A 19,267-nucleotide genomic window follows, 5' to 3' on the forward strand; every position below is an offset into this window, starting at 1 on the left:
ATGTCTGCACTCAAACATCCCACAGTGCAATTCTGCTCCACTGCTGTTGTAAGAGCATGAGCTGGAGAACTTTGTCTCAATATGTGTTTAGCGCTCTTGCAAAGTAGGCCTGACCTGAAGTACTCTGCAAATGGTGGGAATCTTCCACTGCCTTGATTTAGGGCTTTGAATCAAGTCTTCTGTAAACAACAAAATGCAGAAAAGACAATGTATTGCAAGGAAATAACTTTGGAATGTATATATAGTATCTGTACGGTCACTGATTTTGTGTTAGATCAGCAAAACAAATCCCTTTGTAACAGTGCAAGGTTACATTTGCCAAAACAATGTTGTGTAGTCCCACGGTCACCACACTGAGTGGTTTGGGTTGCTGCTCTATCACACTCTGTTGAAAGTAATGTATTAATTATTGTTCTTCTCAAATTGAGCATAACTGTATGTTTAACACAAACTGTGCACAAGAAAATGATATGAAAATGTGAGAGGCAGAATTGGAAGCTTAAGTGCAAATGGATTAAAATCTATGTATGCAATTTGTGACTAAATTTGACGTGATCTGAATTATCAGGAAACCAAGACAGCTCTGCAGCTAAGGATGCCTGTAATGCACAGAAGAACATATGCCCTGCTCAAGAGGCTGGCAGCAGCTCACAAATGCAGGATGCAGTTGCTGGATGTCTCTACATGCACCACAGAAAGTTTGTCTCTATAACTACAGAGATGTTCAAGAAGAGCTGGACAAACATGAATGTAGTAAGGAATGGCATTACTGATGCTGTATTAGTTTGGGGCTTTATGAAATCATCAGTCTAGAAATTGTTCAATCCAGGGGAATCATTCACGTTTCAAGCTTTGTCATCTTATAGACTTTTGTTAATAAAATGTAAATCTCAGCAACTTGTAACTTTTCTACTTGTTATCATTAAGAAGTCTATTATATAAAAGTGGTCCAGATATTGTGATCTGAAATTTCTGCTTGACTGCCTTACCCAAATTCAGTCTTTTCACCCCTGATTCAACTTGTTCCTGAAAGAAGTCATGTGGAATATCCTGTATATTCTAATACTCATTCAGGAAATGGGAGAGGTTACAGGTCCTTGGATTATTAAGCCTATTAACATGGAGGGCGTACGATTGCTTTATTAAAAGTAATTGGGGGAAAACACTGCTAAGAGGGAAGGACTACTTAAGCAAAAGAACAAAACTGGCACAAGAACAATTTAGGTTGGCAATATGTATAAGGTTTGCAAACATCAAACGAATGAGATTTTAGAAAGCTTCCTAATTGGAAGAGAACATGCAAACTTCTTCAGTATTACTCCACATCTTGCTGTGGTTAGGAATTTAATTGTGAAATCCAAGAACTCATTCCCAAACATTGGACTCAGTAATCTTAAGGGTCTTTCCCAGCCTAAATGATTCTATATATTCTATGTGTCTGTTATTAGGTAAAGAGCTTGTTGTGGGAGGTTGTATTTTAGTTAAGTGGACATTAAAGTCATTTTTAACCAAACTCTTTCATACACAGTGTTAAGTACATCAAAGGACCGAGTTGTGTTAAACCACGTCTTTGAACGCAAAACTTCCCATGGGCCACATATGACTATCTTTATGTAGCCAAGAGGCACAATACATCTTATACTGTGGAAAGCTCTGCAAGGACCTACAGGCAGTAATGACCCCCTGGGACATTTGCAGGGTGAGGCTGGGTGGCCATGTGACCAAGACGGAGGGTTACGACATTAAGACACCTCCCCTGCTCCTCTGTGGCTCATTTTCTCCCTCCGAAGGGCGCGGGTCAGAAGATGAGCCTGCGGCTCCACGGGCACAACCTCCCTCAGCAGGAACCCGTCCCACAGGCAAGGGAGAACAGCGAAAACCAAGCACAACCAGCGCCTGCCGCCGCCCGCCTCGGCACACGGCTGCAGGCGTGAGTGACGGCTCGGCCGGCCAATCAGTGCTCACCGCCGCCTGCAGCCATGGCAGATCCAGCCAATCAGACCGCCAGGCGCACTCTCGGTCCTGCCCCTCCCTTTTACGGACACACGACAAGGCCAATAGAAAGGAGCGCACAGCGCCCGCCCCCCTTCGGCTCTCGCGAGCTCTCGGGGCCGCCTCCCGCCCGCCGCCGGCTGACTGCGCAGCTGCCATGTCGGTTGCTATGCTGCCCGCGTGAGGCGGGCGGGAGGGCGGCGATGAGGGGAGGAGGCTGCAGGTCCTCCCCTCTCCTCCCCCACGGGCGCTCGCTCGTTCGCCGGCAGAGAAGGCGCCTCTGCAGCGCCCCGCCGCTCCAGCTACCCCCGGTCCCTTTTGCCTCCCGGCCGGGAGCAAGGCAGCCGCCGGTCCGTGCGAGGCAGTGCCGCGCCCCGTGAGGGAGAGCCCCGGCCCTCGCGGCCCCTCCGGCCGGTCGCTGTGAGGAGAGGGGGGAAGGAGAGGCCGGAGGGTGGGGGTGTCCTCCGCCTTCCCCCCGGGGCTCCTCCGTCCCCTTCTTCCCCAGCTCTTTCCCCCCCTCCTCCCCCCGCTCCCTCGCCCAGCCACCGCAGTACGATGCGGCGCTCGCCGCTGCGGCGGGGCGCGGGGCGGCTGCTGTTGCTGCTCCCGAGGCTGCGGCTCGGGCGGGCGCTGCAGGAAGACTGAGGGGGGGGCAGCGAGCGGCGTCTCCGCTCCCGGTCTCGATCCCGCTCCCGCGGGGGGGTGCGGGCGCTGCGCGTGCCCGAGCGTCTGCGGCGCGCGTGCCCGTGCGCGCGCCCGCGGAGGCGGGTTGGGGGTCGCGCGGGGCGGCAGCGGCGCGAGCGCGCAGCCCCCGCGCCTCTTCCCTCCGCGCTCCCCGCTCCATCTGGAACCAGGACGTGGATGTTACATGAAGGTAAAGGCGGCCGCCGGCGCGCTCGGGGCTCCGGGCTGGGGGGACGAGGGGTCCTGCGAGCCGCGTCTCTGTGCTGTGACCCCCCCGCGCCGCCCCCCCTCCCGCAACTTTGCGCTCAGGTCGCCGCGGGCGGAGAGCGGCTCTGCCCTGAGCCCTTTTGGGGAGGGGGGGAAGCGCGTGTGTGCGCTCTCCCTCCGGTTCCCCCCTCCGAATAAAGCAGGAGAGCCGGCTCCCCACTGACGAAGGGGGTGTGGGGGTTGTGTAGAGCTGGGGGGGGGGGGGGGGGGGGGGGGGGGAAGGCGCGTAAAGAGCCTCGAGGGGAACGAGCTGCGGGGGCAGGTCGGGGTCTCTGAAATGCGGTGAACTCTGCCGAACGCCTGAAACGCATTTTTATTTTAGCGTGTTTAATATAAAACTTTGCGATCCTGTGCTTTCTAGGCACATGTGCGCGTTGCCCTGGTTATGGGCAGGGAAAATAGGTTTGAGTGCTGTCGTTGCATTCCTCTGGTACATTTTTAGTGTCTCCCTCGAGCAGAAGGCTTGTATAATCGCTGTGTCTATATGCGACAGAGGCTTTCCGTGTACCTGGTGATGGGTTAACTCGTGCATGCTGGTGCAGCACCGGCTGGAAGAGGAATAACGTCCTTTTCCTTTCAAAAATCTCGAAGACCTAGTAGCTAACTAGATAGCTGCCAGTGTACGTGAAATGTTCCTACCTCTGGTCTGTTACACATCGTTCAGATGCAAAATACACGTGAATGAACTTTATGGTGCTATTTACACCCATCCAGGACTTCAGTGTGGCCAAGCTGTTAAAATTTTTTTGAACTGTGAGACAGAAAATATTTGTGTATTATAGAAGTGCTAATGGATCTCAGCTCAAGAGTAATTGTTAGACTGCAGTGTGCACATACATTTGCTCACCCACGGGCTATTTCTCTTGCCCTGAGCTAAACTCAGAGTTCTGTGGTAAGGGGGTTTTGTGAGTGCACGTTTGCCTGCTTGTTTTGGCAAATAAGTGCTCTGTAATGTTGGGAGCCACCGACGTGTTCACACGCATGCAGACATTGTGTGCTCGTCACATTGTAAATGTGCGTTGCAGGCGTACAGGAATGAGTTACATTAGAATTGGTAAACCCATTTTTTATTAGATACGTATATTGTAGGAAAGTTTTCCAGTTCATTGCCTGAACATAATATATTCAGTATTGTAATCTTATGGATGCCATTTTCTTGACAATGGATTTCTTGCTTCACTGACCTAAAAAGTTGTTTTTACATATTGGCATGACTCTGGCTTGCACCATGTTGATAAAATAGGATTCTGGGTGATAAGCTTACAAATATGTACATGTGTGTCAATATGTTTCCCGGGCAAGTTTATGCTTTATAAACTCAGAAATGTACTATTAGTCTGATTTTTTGCTATAATTTTGTTGTCATTACAGTTTCTTTGTATTTTTAGATGATGTGTGTTTTTAATTGTAGTTTTTTTAAAGTCAGATTAAACATTGAAATACAGATGCATTTTCCTTACTAGCAGAAATGTATTAAATAATTTCACCTTTCAGTATGTTTTCCTTATGTTTGCAGTTAAATTTGTTTGGAATCAGATTTACCTATTTAGAGTGTACTTGATGGTTACTTCTTGTTCAGCAAAATTGTCCATGTATTGTTTGTTGCCATGCTTTACAATTCTCATGTCCTGTTAGTGTCTAATTTGGGTTGTACATAGCAGTATTGATGGAACACCCTTGCTAAAAATAATGTCAGGGTTGGGTACACTTTCACTATAGCAGCAGGAAAGTTCAGCCAATACTGTTTTTCTGTGACTAGAATTAATTTGTTATTAGCAGCTATATTTGTAAGGCATGAATAAAAACCAAAATCCTGTAATCTTAGAAGTAATGCTAATGACTCTGTGGAGAGGATGAGCTCTCTGTTAATGAGCAGAGTTCATATAGTACTATTTACATGTCACTGCCATTAGCATATTTGAAATATATGGTAAGTTAATACTCAGGGTGCATAATTTTGGCTCAGATCCTGCAGTGACCCCTGTTTGGGCAGAGGGATCCCTACACAAAAGTTGCTGCAGGAACTTGAGCTCAAACATTGGCTGTGACTCAGTGGACGTCAGGACAAACACAGGGCTCCTTTGCTGTGTGTGACTGGTTGTGTTTGTGTGATGTCATAGGGGCTTCTGGGCATGCAGGGCTCCAGGGCTGGCAGCCTAATACAATGGTGTGTGACTTGATTACTCGGGGATAAAGGGACTTGTAAAAGATTTCTTTCATATTGTAACAGCACTGCTGAAAGGTCCTGAGCAGCATCTGGGGGTTCCATTTCACTGGGTCATTATTCATGGTTGTTACTTTATGAGGAGTTTGTTGAGTGTACGGGAGTTTTGTGCATTGGTTTATGTGCGCATATGCACGCTCTGCAGGCATGTTCTGGAGAATTGAGTGGAAGTTAAACTGGAGGGGAAGATAAGCAGGATGGGTCAGCCATAAGCTCACCTGCATGTGGGAAACAGAATAGCTTGCTCCAGGCAGTTTAGACTTTGGATGTAGTCAGTGGGTTGGGTAAATGTCTTCTGAAAATTACAGTGGATTGGATATTCTGTTTTAACTTTTCAACTGGTCAAAACTTTAATCAAAACAAACGGTAGTCATGTGCATGTTTTTTTTTGTTGTTGGAGTCAATGTTAAGACTATTTTCCTTAAACTGATAAATAGTACATTTCTATGGTTTGTCTTCTTGGGTCTTCGTACTACCAATAGTTTGATCCTCTGATTCGTCATGAATGTGCGTTGCTCCCTCCCTCCCCCAGTTTGGGTTTAAATTTGGTGCAAGATCATGTGAATCCCATGCCTTCACATCCTGTTGCTGTGTCACCTCACTTCCATTCTCACCAATTATAAAGTGATCAAATAAGAGAATCTTTCAGCAGATGGTTGACTGTGCTTTTTTTTTTTTTAATACCACACTTTCACTCTGGTGTTGTCACTTTTCATAAAATGGCCAGACAAAATTCTCATGGGTTTTAATGTGCTCCAACCTAAATAACTGTAAAAATGGTTTGTGTATGTATATAATGTGGAATTGTTCATGGGGGAATGAAGGAACTGTGAAGGTGGAAGAGAAAAGAGGAGAGAGAATGGCCTGAGCAGGAGAAAAAAATCCAAGGAGCTCAGCAGTGGGCTGGTAATCAGCAGCAGATCTTTGCTGTCTGGACCAGCTGTTGATATATGCTTGTTTGGGAACAGAGGCTGTTTTTCCTTCAGGACTTATAATCCACTGAAGTAGCACAAAAACAATTTTCTGTAGGCTTTTGAAAACCTTTAGTTTCTAAAATTTTGGAGTTTCTTATGAGTTTTTTTTAATATATGTAATTATTATAGTATTATATATGCAGGTATATATTCAAAATCTCCATCCTTATTTTGGAGAATTTCAGAATTATTAGAAAACTAGTTTGTCACTTACAAAATAAATTACTTCAAGTTTATAGCAGTTAAAGGGTTCCCAGAAGTTTTATTGATGTACTGTCTTACCAGAATTCAATGTCCAGATGTGTAAGTTAAAAGAATGTGGTTAACAGCACACTAAAGTCTGTGCTGGTTGTATGCACAGTGTCCCAGTACATGCCAGACAATATTGCAGTTTATGGTCACAGAGGTTCTCAGGTAGATCAGACAAACACAACTCAATGAATTTCTCTGTGAAATGTGAGAATTGAACCGGCTCCTCCTTTCTCAGTTTATGCATCTTCAAAAAAAGGCTTGGTAGGGTGATGCAACTGGACCTCTCTTGGCACACTACTTTGTCTCACACTGTAATTACTTGGACAAGTTCACAGTGACTGTTGGATGATAAATGCAGTTCCATTTGTGTGGTTTATGAGACACTGCCATCTCTACAGTTACATGAGGAAGGGGGAAATGGCTAATATCCATTTTAAAATAAACAGTCTTTTAATTATGAGTACTTATGATCTGTAATGAAGAATGCTTTGGGAAATATTTTCACTGATTGGGGTGTGAAGTGAGCTCTTCATTGCCACTTCTCAGTTTTCCTTCTGACCCTAAGATTAAAGAGGAAGAAATAGACAATCCACTTCCTATGGCATGTGCATTCTTACATTGCCTTTCTGGGTATTTCTTATCTTTTTCAGGGTAACCAGATTAGAGAATAATAACTGAATTATTCTGCATGACCAAGAGCCCAGATCTTCAAATGACAATCAAACGTAGTGCTGCTACAGATAAACATTTTCATACTTGGATTTTTTTTTTAATTAGAATTCTGTAGATTAGATTTAAGGAGGATGTAGTAAGTTCTCTTATTAACCTGGGTTTTAGACTTTAAAAATCACTAAATATCTGCTACTCAAAACGTTCTAACTGGTGCTTTTTCTTGGAATGATGTTCTAGTCAGAAGGTATTAAGTTCTGTGTGATTTTGCTGTTTTGTTTGATAGTTTTAATAAGCTAATTGTAAAAAAATTAAATGTAAGCTCTTTTTTGGTGTTTGCTAGGAGTAACAATTTTAATTGATTTGGTTTTGTGCTGTTAAATGTGCTTGGGTTAAGCAAGTGACCCTCATTTTGTCTCCAAAAGGATATTAACCTTTAAGACAGTTGAGTGTACTTTAGCTTTTCCTGAGTCCTTTGGCCAGTTTTTTGCATTTGTGTACCAACATCTCTCTGACCTACAAACCACCACCCCCAAAAACCCAATCAACCAACCCTTCAAACAATGTTTTGTGTCTGCTGCAAAAGACAGAAATGAGTTATATCAGTACTGCTCTGAAACTTAAGTGTTAATCGAGTGCAATGAAAGTTACATAAGTGGTGTTTTCTTAGATGAGAAAACGATTCTTAGTCAAGTTGTCTGCTATTTTTTTTTTTTTTTTTATGGCATCGGTCAGTTTTAAAACCAAAAATTGAAACTCCATCTGCAGCAGATCGGTGTCCATGTTAACCAGAGCAGCAGCTGGTAAAAGAGCCTGCTGTGGCTCCTTTGTCTCAGAGATAGGCTGGCATACTTTGTCTTGGAGGAGGTTAACAAGCAAGATTCCTGTGTTTTCTGGTCACAGTGGAAGGTGGTATTTGCAAAAGAGTCAAGCAAGTGGATTTGGTAACACTGCAAAGCTGTGTTTTTAAAAGGAGGGATTCAGGTGTGACATAGCAGAACTTGTGCTCTCTCGTATGTGCCGACAGAGATGCAGTGCTGAAGTAACTTCACACTTAGTTCAGACTTGAATAGACCTAGAAATGTTAATTCCTGTCCTTCAGGTAGAGAAATTACCACATGGTCAATAAGAGCACATGGAAAATATACCAGTCAGTGGAAGAACAATTATTGCTATTAATGCTCTCTGAACTTCCATGTTAGAATGGTTTTTTTATCTGGACCAAGAGATAATTTCATGATGGTGCTTTCCCATACATTTTCTTTATTTATAATATTTTCTTCCCGTATTTCCCTTATATTTTCCTAAGCCATGTCAAATAGTTATAAGTTGCAAAACATGTTAATTGTAATTGTAATTAAAGCTCTTATAACTGATTTGAACAAAAAGATAATCCAAAATGTGATGTATTTCTCTTGGTACAGAAAAAAAATAATGCTTCTCAGATTTTACAGCAATGATTCAATGCTTTTGCTTAAAAAAATGACAAATAATTTAGGAGGAAGATCCCATAATAAAACTGGGTTTGTTTTGTTTCCATTAACCTTGTCAGTGAATTCAGAGATGTTTTTGGGGAAAAAACCTGCAGTCTTCCCATGAAAAATTGGCTTTGGAGAGAGTTAAAATTAGCATGTGTCACTTTGCATTTGTCTGTCTTGATACATGCAACAAGCCTTTAATGTCATCTGAAAAAGTGAGACATATTTTTATCTTTTGATGTGTAAATAGGGTTAAAGATGACCGATGCTGATGTCCAGTGATGTGTTGCATTGTAAGTTGTTTTTTCCCATACGAATTGTGTATGTGCGCTGCATATGCCAGTTTTGTATTGTCTCTAAACTGCATATAGCCTCAGTACTGCTCTTAAAATGTTTTCCTGAGTTTATAGAGTGCCCTTATTTAGAAGAGCTCTACTTTTGGAGAAGGGATGTGTATCAATGAGTTTGACTTAAAAATAAAATTTTATGGAACTTGGCATTTGAGTTTTAAATCTGTGGCCTGTAACCTCCAAACTGTGAGCTGCTATTAAGACTTCCCTTGGAAGAGGCTCTTGCCTTTTTTTTTGGGAGGTAGGATTTGGTTAGGATTGATGCCACAGTCTGTTTTTAGTACTTGAGTGCAAATGAGGCTGTGGATGAGTCTTGGGAATCCTAATGTACAAGTAATTCCGCATTTACTATGTTTTAGGCTTGTGTGTTGACTCTGTAAGAAGATAGGGCGTCCTGTTAGCTCATCCAAGTGCGCCTGCTTTCTGTGGAGCAGATCTCTTTAATATTTGGAAGGATGTAATGTGGAAAAAAAGGTTTTGAAAGACTGGAATGTGTCTGCCTCTAAAACTGAAGGGGTGTATAATTTTTGTCTAAATCGGGGTAGAGAAGAGGGGAAAGAGGAAAAAGAAAGCTGCCTTGCAATAGTTTTAAAATATGTAGGGTTTTGGTAAACATAGTGAAAAGGGAAAGGTAATTTTTTTTTTTTATGTCAGCAAATCTCATGATCTGTTGGGAAGTTACTGTGCTGAAATTACTGTGGTACACACAACCACAGGAGGGAGAAACTGCAATGCAGAAGAGGTATTACAATGGAACAAGCAGAACAGATGGTTGTATTATGGGGTCTTACCTCAAAATGATTTGAATATTTTTTTGGCTTACTTGTTTCCTGTGAGCTTAAATTAGACTGCTGATGTAGATCCTTCAGTACTAAGGTCTGTTACAGTTGTGGTTCTGTCATCTCTTCTCAAGCTGTACATGCAACTAGGGGAGGAGGGATCGACCACTAATGGTGACAAAAGTTTCTTACCTTTCTTAACCCTTCACTGATTAATATTTTGCTTCTCCTTTCATTGTATGATATATTAACATGTATCATGTAAGTTAAATTTGTAAACTACTCAGGCTGGAAGTGGCTTGAATTTTTAAAACTTCAGATATTCAAATTTAGGCTACAGAAATAATTTTGGAATTTGTTGTTGGGAAAACCTGACTTTGCTTTGCTGTTCTGGGTGGTGTGATGTGGTTACAATTTTTGGGCATCTTCACTTAATAGGTTTGCTATTACTTAAGAGACTTAAGGTATTGATGATACTGTCTCTCCCCTTATCTCACAGTATAGATTTGACTATTTTGTTCTACAGTTCCTAGATCTGCTTGGGAAAGTGCCTGTGTGCCCCCCTGGGGAGGGATGCAGTATGGTGGATGCTGCCTGGGTTCTTTTGGTAAAGCTGGTTTTGACTTTCCCCAATCCCCGTGCTTGCAGAAACTCTGGATTATTTTCAAGCTTTGCAATAGTTAAGTAAATTTTATGGAATTGAATAACAGACATAATAAAGATATTAATTAAAATATCGCTACTTTCAAAAACATGCCACTTGAAAGATGGAGAGACATACAGTAAGAAAATGAGGTGTGAGTAACCACTAAGGATGTATATATACAGTTACACTTAGAATTCCTCAGTAGAGGACTAGAAAATAGATTGAAAATGAACGTCTGACAAAAAGTCCTCCAAGAGGAAATTCCTGCAGGAGACCTTCATTCGTGAGATTAATTAAATGAAAGATTGGAAATTCTCTAGATAGCTGTAAGCTATTTAATAAAACTGAAGTAAGCAATTAAAAGACTCTTTTGTAGTTACTAGCAGAAGCATTGCCTCCTTTTAATGATCCTGGTGCTGTCCCCTCCCCAGTTACATATGTTCTCCCTCCTTTTACAGGAAAGCTATATGTGAGCTCATTAATGCTAGATGCTTTCTGCAGGATTTTCATAAAAAGCATTCTTCTCTGCATAAGGGTGATACAGATAATAACTTCTTTGGCATTGGAAGCACATACACCGTCCTGAGAAAACAAATAAAAGTGCTTTGTAGAAATTATACTAATGAAATGTATGTGAGAGAGTAGCTTGAAAGAGAAACCTGATTAACATCTGAAACTTCAGCTCATGTTCAGCCACCTTTGAATAGAACTTATGTTGCCAGTAAAGCTACTTTGTCAAATCCCTGTTTTCTATTTCTAAGTTACATTGATGTAAGCATTTTCCAATCCACCTCTTTACAGTATTTTTTTTCGTATGTCTGCCAGACAGGTTCATTCCAACTGTTGTGGGAAATGATTGTAGCTACTGTGGTATCTGCAAAAGGCATTTCCCACTGAAGTCTTTCATATTAATTTGAATATATTTTGTGTTGTGGTGTGCCATGATAACTGTGTGTGCTGCAGCAGTTGTGTACTACACTGGGATGTGTTATATGACCAGAGATCTCCTCATCAGAGAGCAGCACATGATAGCAATCATGTCATTGTGTTAGGGACAAAGATGTGTAACTGCAGATTCAAAGGAGTTGCCATCGTTCAGCAGAATGAGTTGCGATGAGTAATTAGGAAAAATAGAAAAAAAAAAGAATCTTTAGATGTATTGAGTAGTGCTATAATAATAATTTTAAATTGTTTCAAAATAAGATACTACTTAAGTTGCTGAAGAGCACTCTATGGTAAGATTTCTTCGGAAGTGTTCATTACTTCCCATGAGAAAACAAACGTGGTTTCACTTAAAAATAGGCTGATACAGAAGTTCTGAAGATAAACTTATTAATGTTACTATTTTTCTGCTGTAAACAGAAATCTACATTCTAAAAATCTGCTTTCCAGACTTAAATGTCTCTTGTTAGTACTCAGAAAAACCCACAGTGAAACCTTTTCTTTTGGCAATGTATAAATATCCTTATTTTCTTAGCATAATTAACATATATTGTACACTTCAGATATATCTGTATACATAGTAAATAAAATATCATCATATTGGGTGTATAGTGGACAAAAAGATGGAGTGATAGCATTTTAAAATTCTCTAACAATTGAACTATGTTTTACTATAGATTGTATTTTAAGAGTATTGCAAGTTATTTAGAAATAATGTTTGAGAAGCAAAGTGCTCCTCTTCAAGAGTGATGGGGAAATATATTTTGTGTATTGTTTTTGTGTTAGACTTATTTTCTGTCAAACCATGTCATACATGCTTGCACTTCAAAAAATGTTGAAATGTTCTGTTGACTTTTTGAAACTTTTTTTGGCAATGCGACACTCTCCATTTATTTTGTCCCTTGTTTAACAGTTTTTGTGTGTGTTTTCAAAAGCACTTCCATTCACCATTCAAGGAATTCAATAGAATTCTAATAGGAACTGCACATAAATAACTACAGAAATCAATGCTTCAATTCAGCCAAGAGTTTTTTTGTGACTTCAAAAGCCATAAGAGCATTTATTATTAGAAACATACAATTGACTTTTCTTGTATTATCATTTTGCATAGTGATTTGGTTTTTACCACCACAACAAGATGTTTGACAGTTTCATTTGAAAATGATGTATTTACATTCACCATTCCAAAACAGTGTAATTTTAATCTTTTCTCTCAAGCTCTATTCATGTTAATTTGCATGTTGAGCTCTGTGCAAAGGTTGTCAGTGAAATATTCACTAGTGGATTTTTCCTTAGAGGTCAACCAAATGTTAAGCATAGTTTCCTCTTCTTATATTGTGGTGAAAATATAAAAAAAAGTCTTCAAAGAATGGAGTTGTTTGGTTAATTTTTTATCTGTTCAACTGATACAGTGTAAAGCATATCCTCCCTTCCAAAATGCTCAATTTTCTGATGCTAACAACCACAGAAGTGACCAACCTGTGGTAGTGCAGGCTTACACTGGAAGTACTTCCAGGCTTTTATGTTCACATTACACCTCAGGCCATGTTGTCTGGAACAGTCCTTTTGATCCTGAAGTTCTTAGGTGGGTTCTAGAAAGTGAGATTATCTCCAAGGAGGTGGTTTGGGCACACCAGAAGCATTAGAAAATTGATGGTGTTTTTCTTTTGAAGTAGCTCAAAGATGATGTGATGTGAAATACAGCACTCTGTGTTCAGTAGTGCTTTACTGCCTTATAAATGAACGCTTTGAGTGTTGTTGCTTTTGGGCAACTCATGCATGCAGTTTCCGTCAGGTAAGGGTACAGTGTTACCACCTGGGGTGGCAGCACATCTGGAAGGGAAGAGTTTTGTTCTGGTTGTCAGCAGGGTACTCAGATTAATAGATTTTTCTGTATTCTAGTTTTATTTTTCTCTGTTGCTGATAATTCAGGAAACCAAGTTAAGCTACCAGCAGAGCCTTTTAGATGACAGTAGCCTTTCCCCACCCTCCCAATCTCCTAATTCATGCTCACCAGACAGTCTGGTTCTGTGTGAGGAGAAGGAGGTGTTAAGAGCTTCTTTGTGGAATTTCATCTTGAGAACCAACTGATGCTGAGACTTGCTGCCACCAGTCCAGTCACCTTGAGATGCAGACCCACAGTCCCCTCCTCACTGACCTTGATGCATGAGTAGGTGCATGTTTTGGCACTTGAGAAACATTTCAGCTCGGTGGAGACATAGGAAGTATGGCCTGTCTCTAGTCCTTCCCTGTCCTAACACTTGGAGTGGAAAGACTCAGATGAAATTTACCCTGTACCTTGAGAAGTGTTTTGGTGGTGATGAGGGGAAAGAGAGGCAAGGTAGAGTATGGTGAGCAGCAAGATTGGTAACACAGACAATGTCATAACTGCAAGGCCATTAGTGTTCAGTGTTGTCATTTGGAATTACATGCGTTTAGGATTTGAGTGCTGTTACGGTGTTATCTTAAAAAAAATAGTATAGAAAGTGAAGTTGGATCTTCTGTTGGTTCCTCAAAGTTCTTCTCCATTTCCTTTTCCACTTCTGTCTAATTCAGATTGCATTTGAGTCAGCTGCTTTCATCTTGACACTTATGTCATTCAAGGATCCACAAAGTTAGTATGTTAATGTTCTGCATTTCAACTGACTGATAGGTGCACCGAAACCTATCTTAATTTTGTCACTGCAATGTGAAGCTTCTTTTAATTTCCCAGATTGTTCAGCATTTATCGAAACAAGATAATGGAACGTTGCTGGCACAATTTGTAAGCCTAATGTTTGAAGTTTATTAAACATGGCTTTTTTTTCCCTAAAACGCATTCTTGCCCTTCCTCTGTTCTTGTAGGTGCTTTGAATGTAACAAATTTATAAGATGGAAGAAATTATAATGGGCATCTAAAAATGGTTTAGTTAGGGAAACTTGGTTATGCTAAAGGACAAAAAATCATTTTAGATTTGTCTAAAAGCAAGCATCCTTCTGTGGTTTTAGGTTTATCTGTTTTCTGCTTCTTTATGAAATACAGTTTATGACAGTAAGCAAGACAAACCCAATACTTCATGTTTTATTTGAAACCATTGTGGATATTACTAATCCTCTTTTGCGCTGCTGCTCTTACACAGGCAACCTCAAATATGTCAGAAACATTTTGATACATTTTGCATCAAATGTTTGTAATTTGTTTTGAATGCAAGAGGGGGAAATAGAACAGGAAGAGCCCCCCAGAAAATACCAGAAGGGGTAGGAGATGGGGAAGACTGGGCAAGAAGCAATCTATCCAGCTCATGCAAGTAGGTGCCAGAAAACCTGAAACGTGGATAAAATTAAATATAATTATAGAAATAAGCAAGAAATAAGTTATTGCTTGGTACAGCACACTGTGTTTCATAGCTCCATATTGTCAGGTAATCCCTTTTATTGACCATGGTTTCAAAGTATATACAAGTATATACCCTGCTTGTAGAACAGGTTGTTAAAAATTTATCTCAGGGACCAAAAAATATAGTCCTAAGTTTGAACCAAATCCTTCCCTGACGACTTTACTGTGTTTTGTACTTGTCATTCCTTTTCCAGAAGTGCTTTGTTCTGCCAGGGCAGGGTCTGTGAGTGTGTTGGACTCCTCCATACCATGATAAAAAAACTAAAGCTGCTATCTAATAGGTGTAACATTGAGTGTCTTAATAAACATTCCATCAGCTATATATGGATAAAAATTGTGTTTCCAAGTGCTTGAAAAAAGCTGTAATACATTCGATTTCTGCAGTATTGGATGAAGTAATCTGAATTCTTTCTCGTTTATTATTCTGTTTTTTCACGTGTTTCATATTGGTACTGCTTGGTATTGGAACAGGCTCTTGACTGTTCTTATTTAACCTGCATCTGGTTTAGGAAGCTTAAAACTGAATCTGTTTGAGGTTTTGCAATACTGAGAATCATGAGAGAGGACCTTCATCTGTCCCGTGGGCTGTGCGCCTGACTCAGTATCCTCATATGAGGAATTCCCTCTCTACAACAGCGTGACATAGTTGGTTTATGTTTGTATCTTATGACCTACTAAAAATACTCTCTTTCCTTCCCACTTACCTTCTAAGATCCTTTTCAGCAGAATCGGTGTATAACCACCTTGTATGCAATTTCTGTATTTTTGCAGTGAATTATGCCTGCTTGTTAGATATAGAAATTGTCCTAACTTATAAAGGAAATTTATGTTTTCAGAAAACAGTTTTCTAACTTAATTTTTAAGAATAAGTGTTGTTCTTATATTCTGAACACACTGATGACACTTTTTGCTAGATTTAAGCATGTGTTACTGGGAATGAAGTAGCTCGAATGTACATTTCCATAAGTGACTGGATACAGTGTCCATGAGGGGTTGTGAAAACTACTGGGATCAGCAGAGAAAGCATAAATTGGATCAGAAGCTGACCAGAGAGAGCCCTGCAGACTGTTATATTCTAAAAGCATTATTAGTCATGCTCTTCAAAAATGAGTCTTGAAATTAATCCTATCTCATTTATGTCTCTTCTTATTGAAAGCTGTAGATAATACAGAGTTCAGAAAAAATTTTAGTATATCAGAGAACTGGATTACCCCATAAGGCAAATAAGATAAACTCAAGATTTGAGTACTCAAAAAATTAATACTATTTAATAATACAAAATCAAGTATTTCAGGCGTAAGAACTTCTCCTTGAATTTGAATCATGAATTGGCGAGTAGGAAAGGAATTTGGGAATGGTGATAGTGATGTAAGTAATAGCTCCCAATGCAAAGCACAAGCAAGGATAACCCACCTAATACTTATCTGTGGGTCACCGTTAGAGCAAAGTGTATTAGAAGAGTTTCTGCACCCACTCTTGCACTGGCTAATGATCTTTATTGCTGGCTTGGATAACAGAAGAGAATTGAGGATAGCAGCTCTGGAAGTCTCACCCACAGCACAAACTAGGGGTGATTGTGAATTTATTGGGGAAAAAAGCTTCAGTGCAGAATTTTAAAATTTTTTGTCCGGTAAACTTGTCATGGTAAGAGTCAAATTCATTTGTGTCTATAGAACATGGATTATATTTTAAAAAACGTATTTATAAAGCTATTTTCTAAGAAATACTTCAGTCTTCTAAGACAGGTTCTCTTGTGCAGTTCTTTCCAGACTTTGCTTTTTGTATGAGAATACACCTGGAAAGAAAAAGCATTCTATGAGAGCTTTGAAAGGTCTTAATTTTAAAAAGGGATTGCATAAATAAGACACATTCACAGTTTTAGTGTCAGTGTTAGAATCTCCATTTTAACAGTGATCTGTATTATATCTTGAAATACTGGTATCTTGATTTACTGACCTTATGACAACAAACTGAAATAATGGCCTCTTACTTGAAGAGGTTTGTGCTGAAACCAGCTGAGGTTGGTTTCTCTGGAAACGAATGCTGCTACTGGTGCCCTATTAGGACAGACAAAAGGCCGATCAACAGGAACATCTGAATCTGAATGTCAAGTGGACTAATGTGGCAACACCACTAATTACAGCTCACTCTTAACATTTGTGTCCTTGTTCAGATTTACAGCGTATTTCAATAAGATTATATTATGCTATATATATGTATTTATCAAAATACAGGGAAGTGAAAAGTATCAATATGTATGGAACATAATATTTGAACAGGTAAGAAGTGAATACATATCATGGGATAGTTAAAAAATTGTATATAACTTGGACTCCTAACTACTTACAACTTTTTTAATGAGAAGTAAATTTAAAATATTATTTCTGGGTCAGTCTCTGTTTTAGAAAGAAAACATTGGTTTCTATATCAGTTAAATTGTTTTTGAAGAGTCTTATTTGCTCTCTGGAAAGTCATCTTTCAGTTTGTAACCTAAAGCTAACTAGGCTGTCTAATAGACAGGTATGGCTGAAAATATATAGGAATCTTTCTTCTCCTTTCCCTAGGCCCAATTAAACATTGGCTACTGTGTATAAATATTTTTCTTCTGTAGCAATTACTGTTCCAAGACCTACACGGATGCCTGGTAGTCATTTTCCAGAAGATGTTAGCTTAGCCATGCACAGTTAAGCCCATGTCCCCTCAGCTCTTCTCACTGCTGTATTGACTGCTATTGACTATAGCAGTAACACATCCCTTGAGCGCTGCAAACTCTGTGAAGCAAGGTTATCTATGGCGATGCGGATTCCAAAGTGCATTTTAAAGATATAATTATTCTAAATGTTATCCATACTTTGCCTTTTTAGGGAAATGTATACCTTCACTGGCAGCTTAAGAGTTGTATGCATACATCAGAAGCTTAAGAGCATGTATATAGGTGGGGCTGCTCCCCACACCTGTGGAGAGCCTGCAGCATTCCTAGGGGGAGGTTGTTTCCTCCAACTGCCTTTGCCTTTCCAAGTCCAGTGCCACACGTAATGATCTTCTGTCACCAGGGTGTGATGGGGGTGTGTGCTCATTGGTGGTGTGGGTTGATAGGCTTTAGATTGGCATGGTGCAGCAGAAGCAATCATACAGTGGGTCAAGATCCAGGATGCTACATTCAAATAACTCTTAGAAAGATCCAATAATGACAGATGTTTGGAAGGAGCAGATCCTGCTTTCTTACTCCTTCAGCTGCTGCTGCTTTTCTGATTTACCCACAACTGGGCATCAGTTACAGGTCTTTGGACTCCATCCCTGTACAGTTACATGACATATCAGCTGGGAGGAGATATATCAAGCAGCTACATAATCAGCTTGGCCTTGACTACCCACCCCCTGCTGCCTGAGCTGAAAGCTTTAAGCCAGTTCTGTTGAATGCACTGGCATGAAACTCTCCATAGCACAACCACTGTATTTCCACACATCAGAATATCATTCTTTGTCTTTCATTGGCAAAAGTGGCAATGATTATTTTCAATATAAGTTTATCTATTTGGACACGGACATCTGCAGGATAAGAAAAATAATTGTGAGTTAAAAGTCTAGACTCCATCAATATTTTGGCAAATAGTAAAACTGAGCACACAGTAAGAAACTTAAGTGAAAGTTCTGCTGCAGAGGCAGAGGCTGGTTGGAGGAAAATGTATTAGCACCAATTACAACAGTCTTTCTTTTTGGAAAGGTCTGCCAAAGTCATTGATCAAGATAAAATCCAATCTTTCCTGTGATTGTGTGCCAAAGATGATATGCTTAAGGGATAATAGAATTTTTGCCAAGTTCTGTGGGATTCAGGGATTGCTTGTTAACTAGAAGAATTTTTTTTCTTTGAGTTGCATAAATTAACCTTTTTTCTAACAATTTATCTTTTGTTTATGTGTTACTGTTCCTTGTTCATTTGTACTGTCATCATCATTCTCCCCCCCACCCCTCATGCACTAGTCACTTTTCATACCACAGGGAGAAAAATTTTGCATCAAAAAGGCTGGCACAGCACGTGCTGCAGATAAGAACGGGAGTGCTCACTTGGATCAGATAAAAGATCCGGAACTCAGTAATCCTGACAGTGATGAATAACATGGAGACGTGTAAGACTCGTATCCTGTGTGCAGTGAACCTTCCTTGATGTAGCCACATACAGACTGATTATAAATCCATTCCTAGGTTTGTTTGGTTTTAACATGTAGGTACTGATAGCTGTAACTTTTATCGTGTAGAATATTTAACTATTTTTAAATGCTCCTGGTAAACTGAAACCCAAAAGCATTTCTGGTATCTTTCAGTCAAAGAAATACTGGGCTGAAAGAGGAAGGCACTAATGTGTTATCTTTTAGAGTGCATTGTATAAGCTTAGTGTTCATTTTCTGAGCAAAAGAAAGAGCGAACATAAATTTGAAATTGTGAGGATCATGTTGTTGATACATATGGATGTAACTATTATAAAAGACCTTATTCTAATGCCAGTACCTGATAAGAACAGCAAGAGATGTATGACCAGTGTGGGCTGCTGCCACTGACTCACTGTGTAATGACAGGCAAATTACTTGGTTTTCTGCATCTTGTTCTACTCCTTTATAAATGAGAAATAGTTTCCC

At 40.2% G+C, this 19,267-nt stretch overlaps 1 protein-coding gene across 5 annotated transcripts in view; it reads left to right on the top strand.

Moving 5' to 3' along the window:
* Positions 1-2,752: 2,752 nt before the first annotated feature.
* PTPN4 (protein tyrosine phosphatase non-receptor type 4) overlaps positions 2,753-19,267 on the top strand; it is a 112,049-nt gene continuing 95,534 nt past the window's right edge. For 2 of the 5 annotated variants that reach the window (XR_007204900.1, XM_048309986.1), the window contains exon 1: positions 2,753-2,866. The gene's annotated coding sequence lies outside the window, so the exon portion shown is untranslated. The remainder of the gene's footprint in view (positions 2,867-19,267) is intronic. The other 3 variants (XM_048309987.1, XM_048309989.1, XM_048309990.1) reach the window with 2 other exon arrangements.

Source organism: Corvus hawaiiensis, chromosome 7, assembly GCF_020740725.1.
Source record: "Corvus hawaiiensis isolate bCorHaw1 chromosome 7, bCorHaw1.pri.cur, whole genome shotgun sequence".
In the NCBI taxonomy this organism is placed as follows: domain Eukaryota; kingdom Metazoa; phylum Chordata; class Aves; order Passeriformes; family Corvidae; genus Corvus; species Corvus hawaiiensis.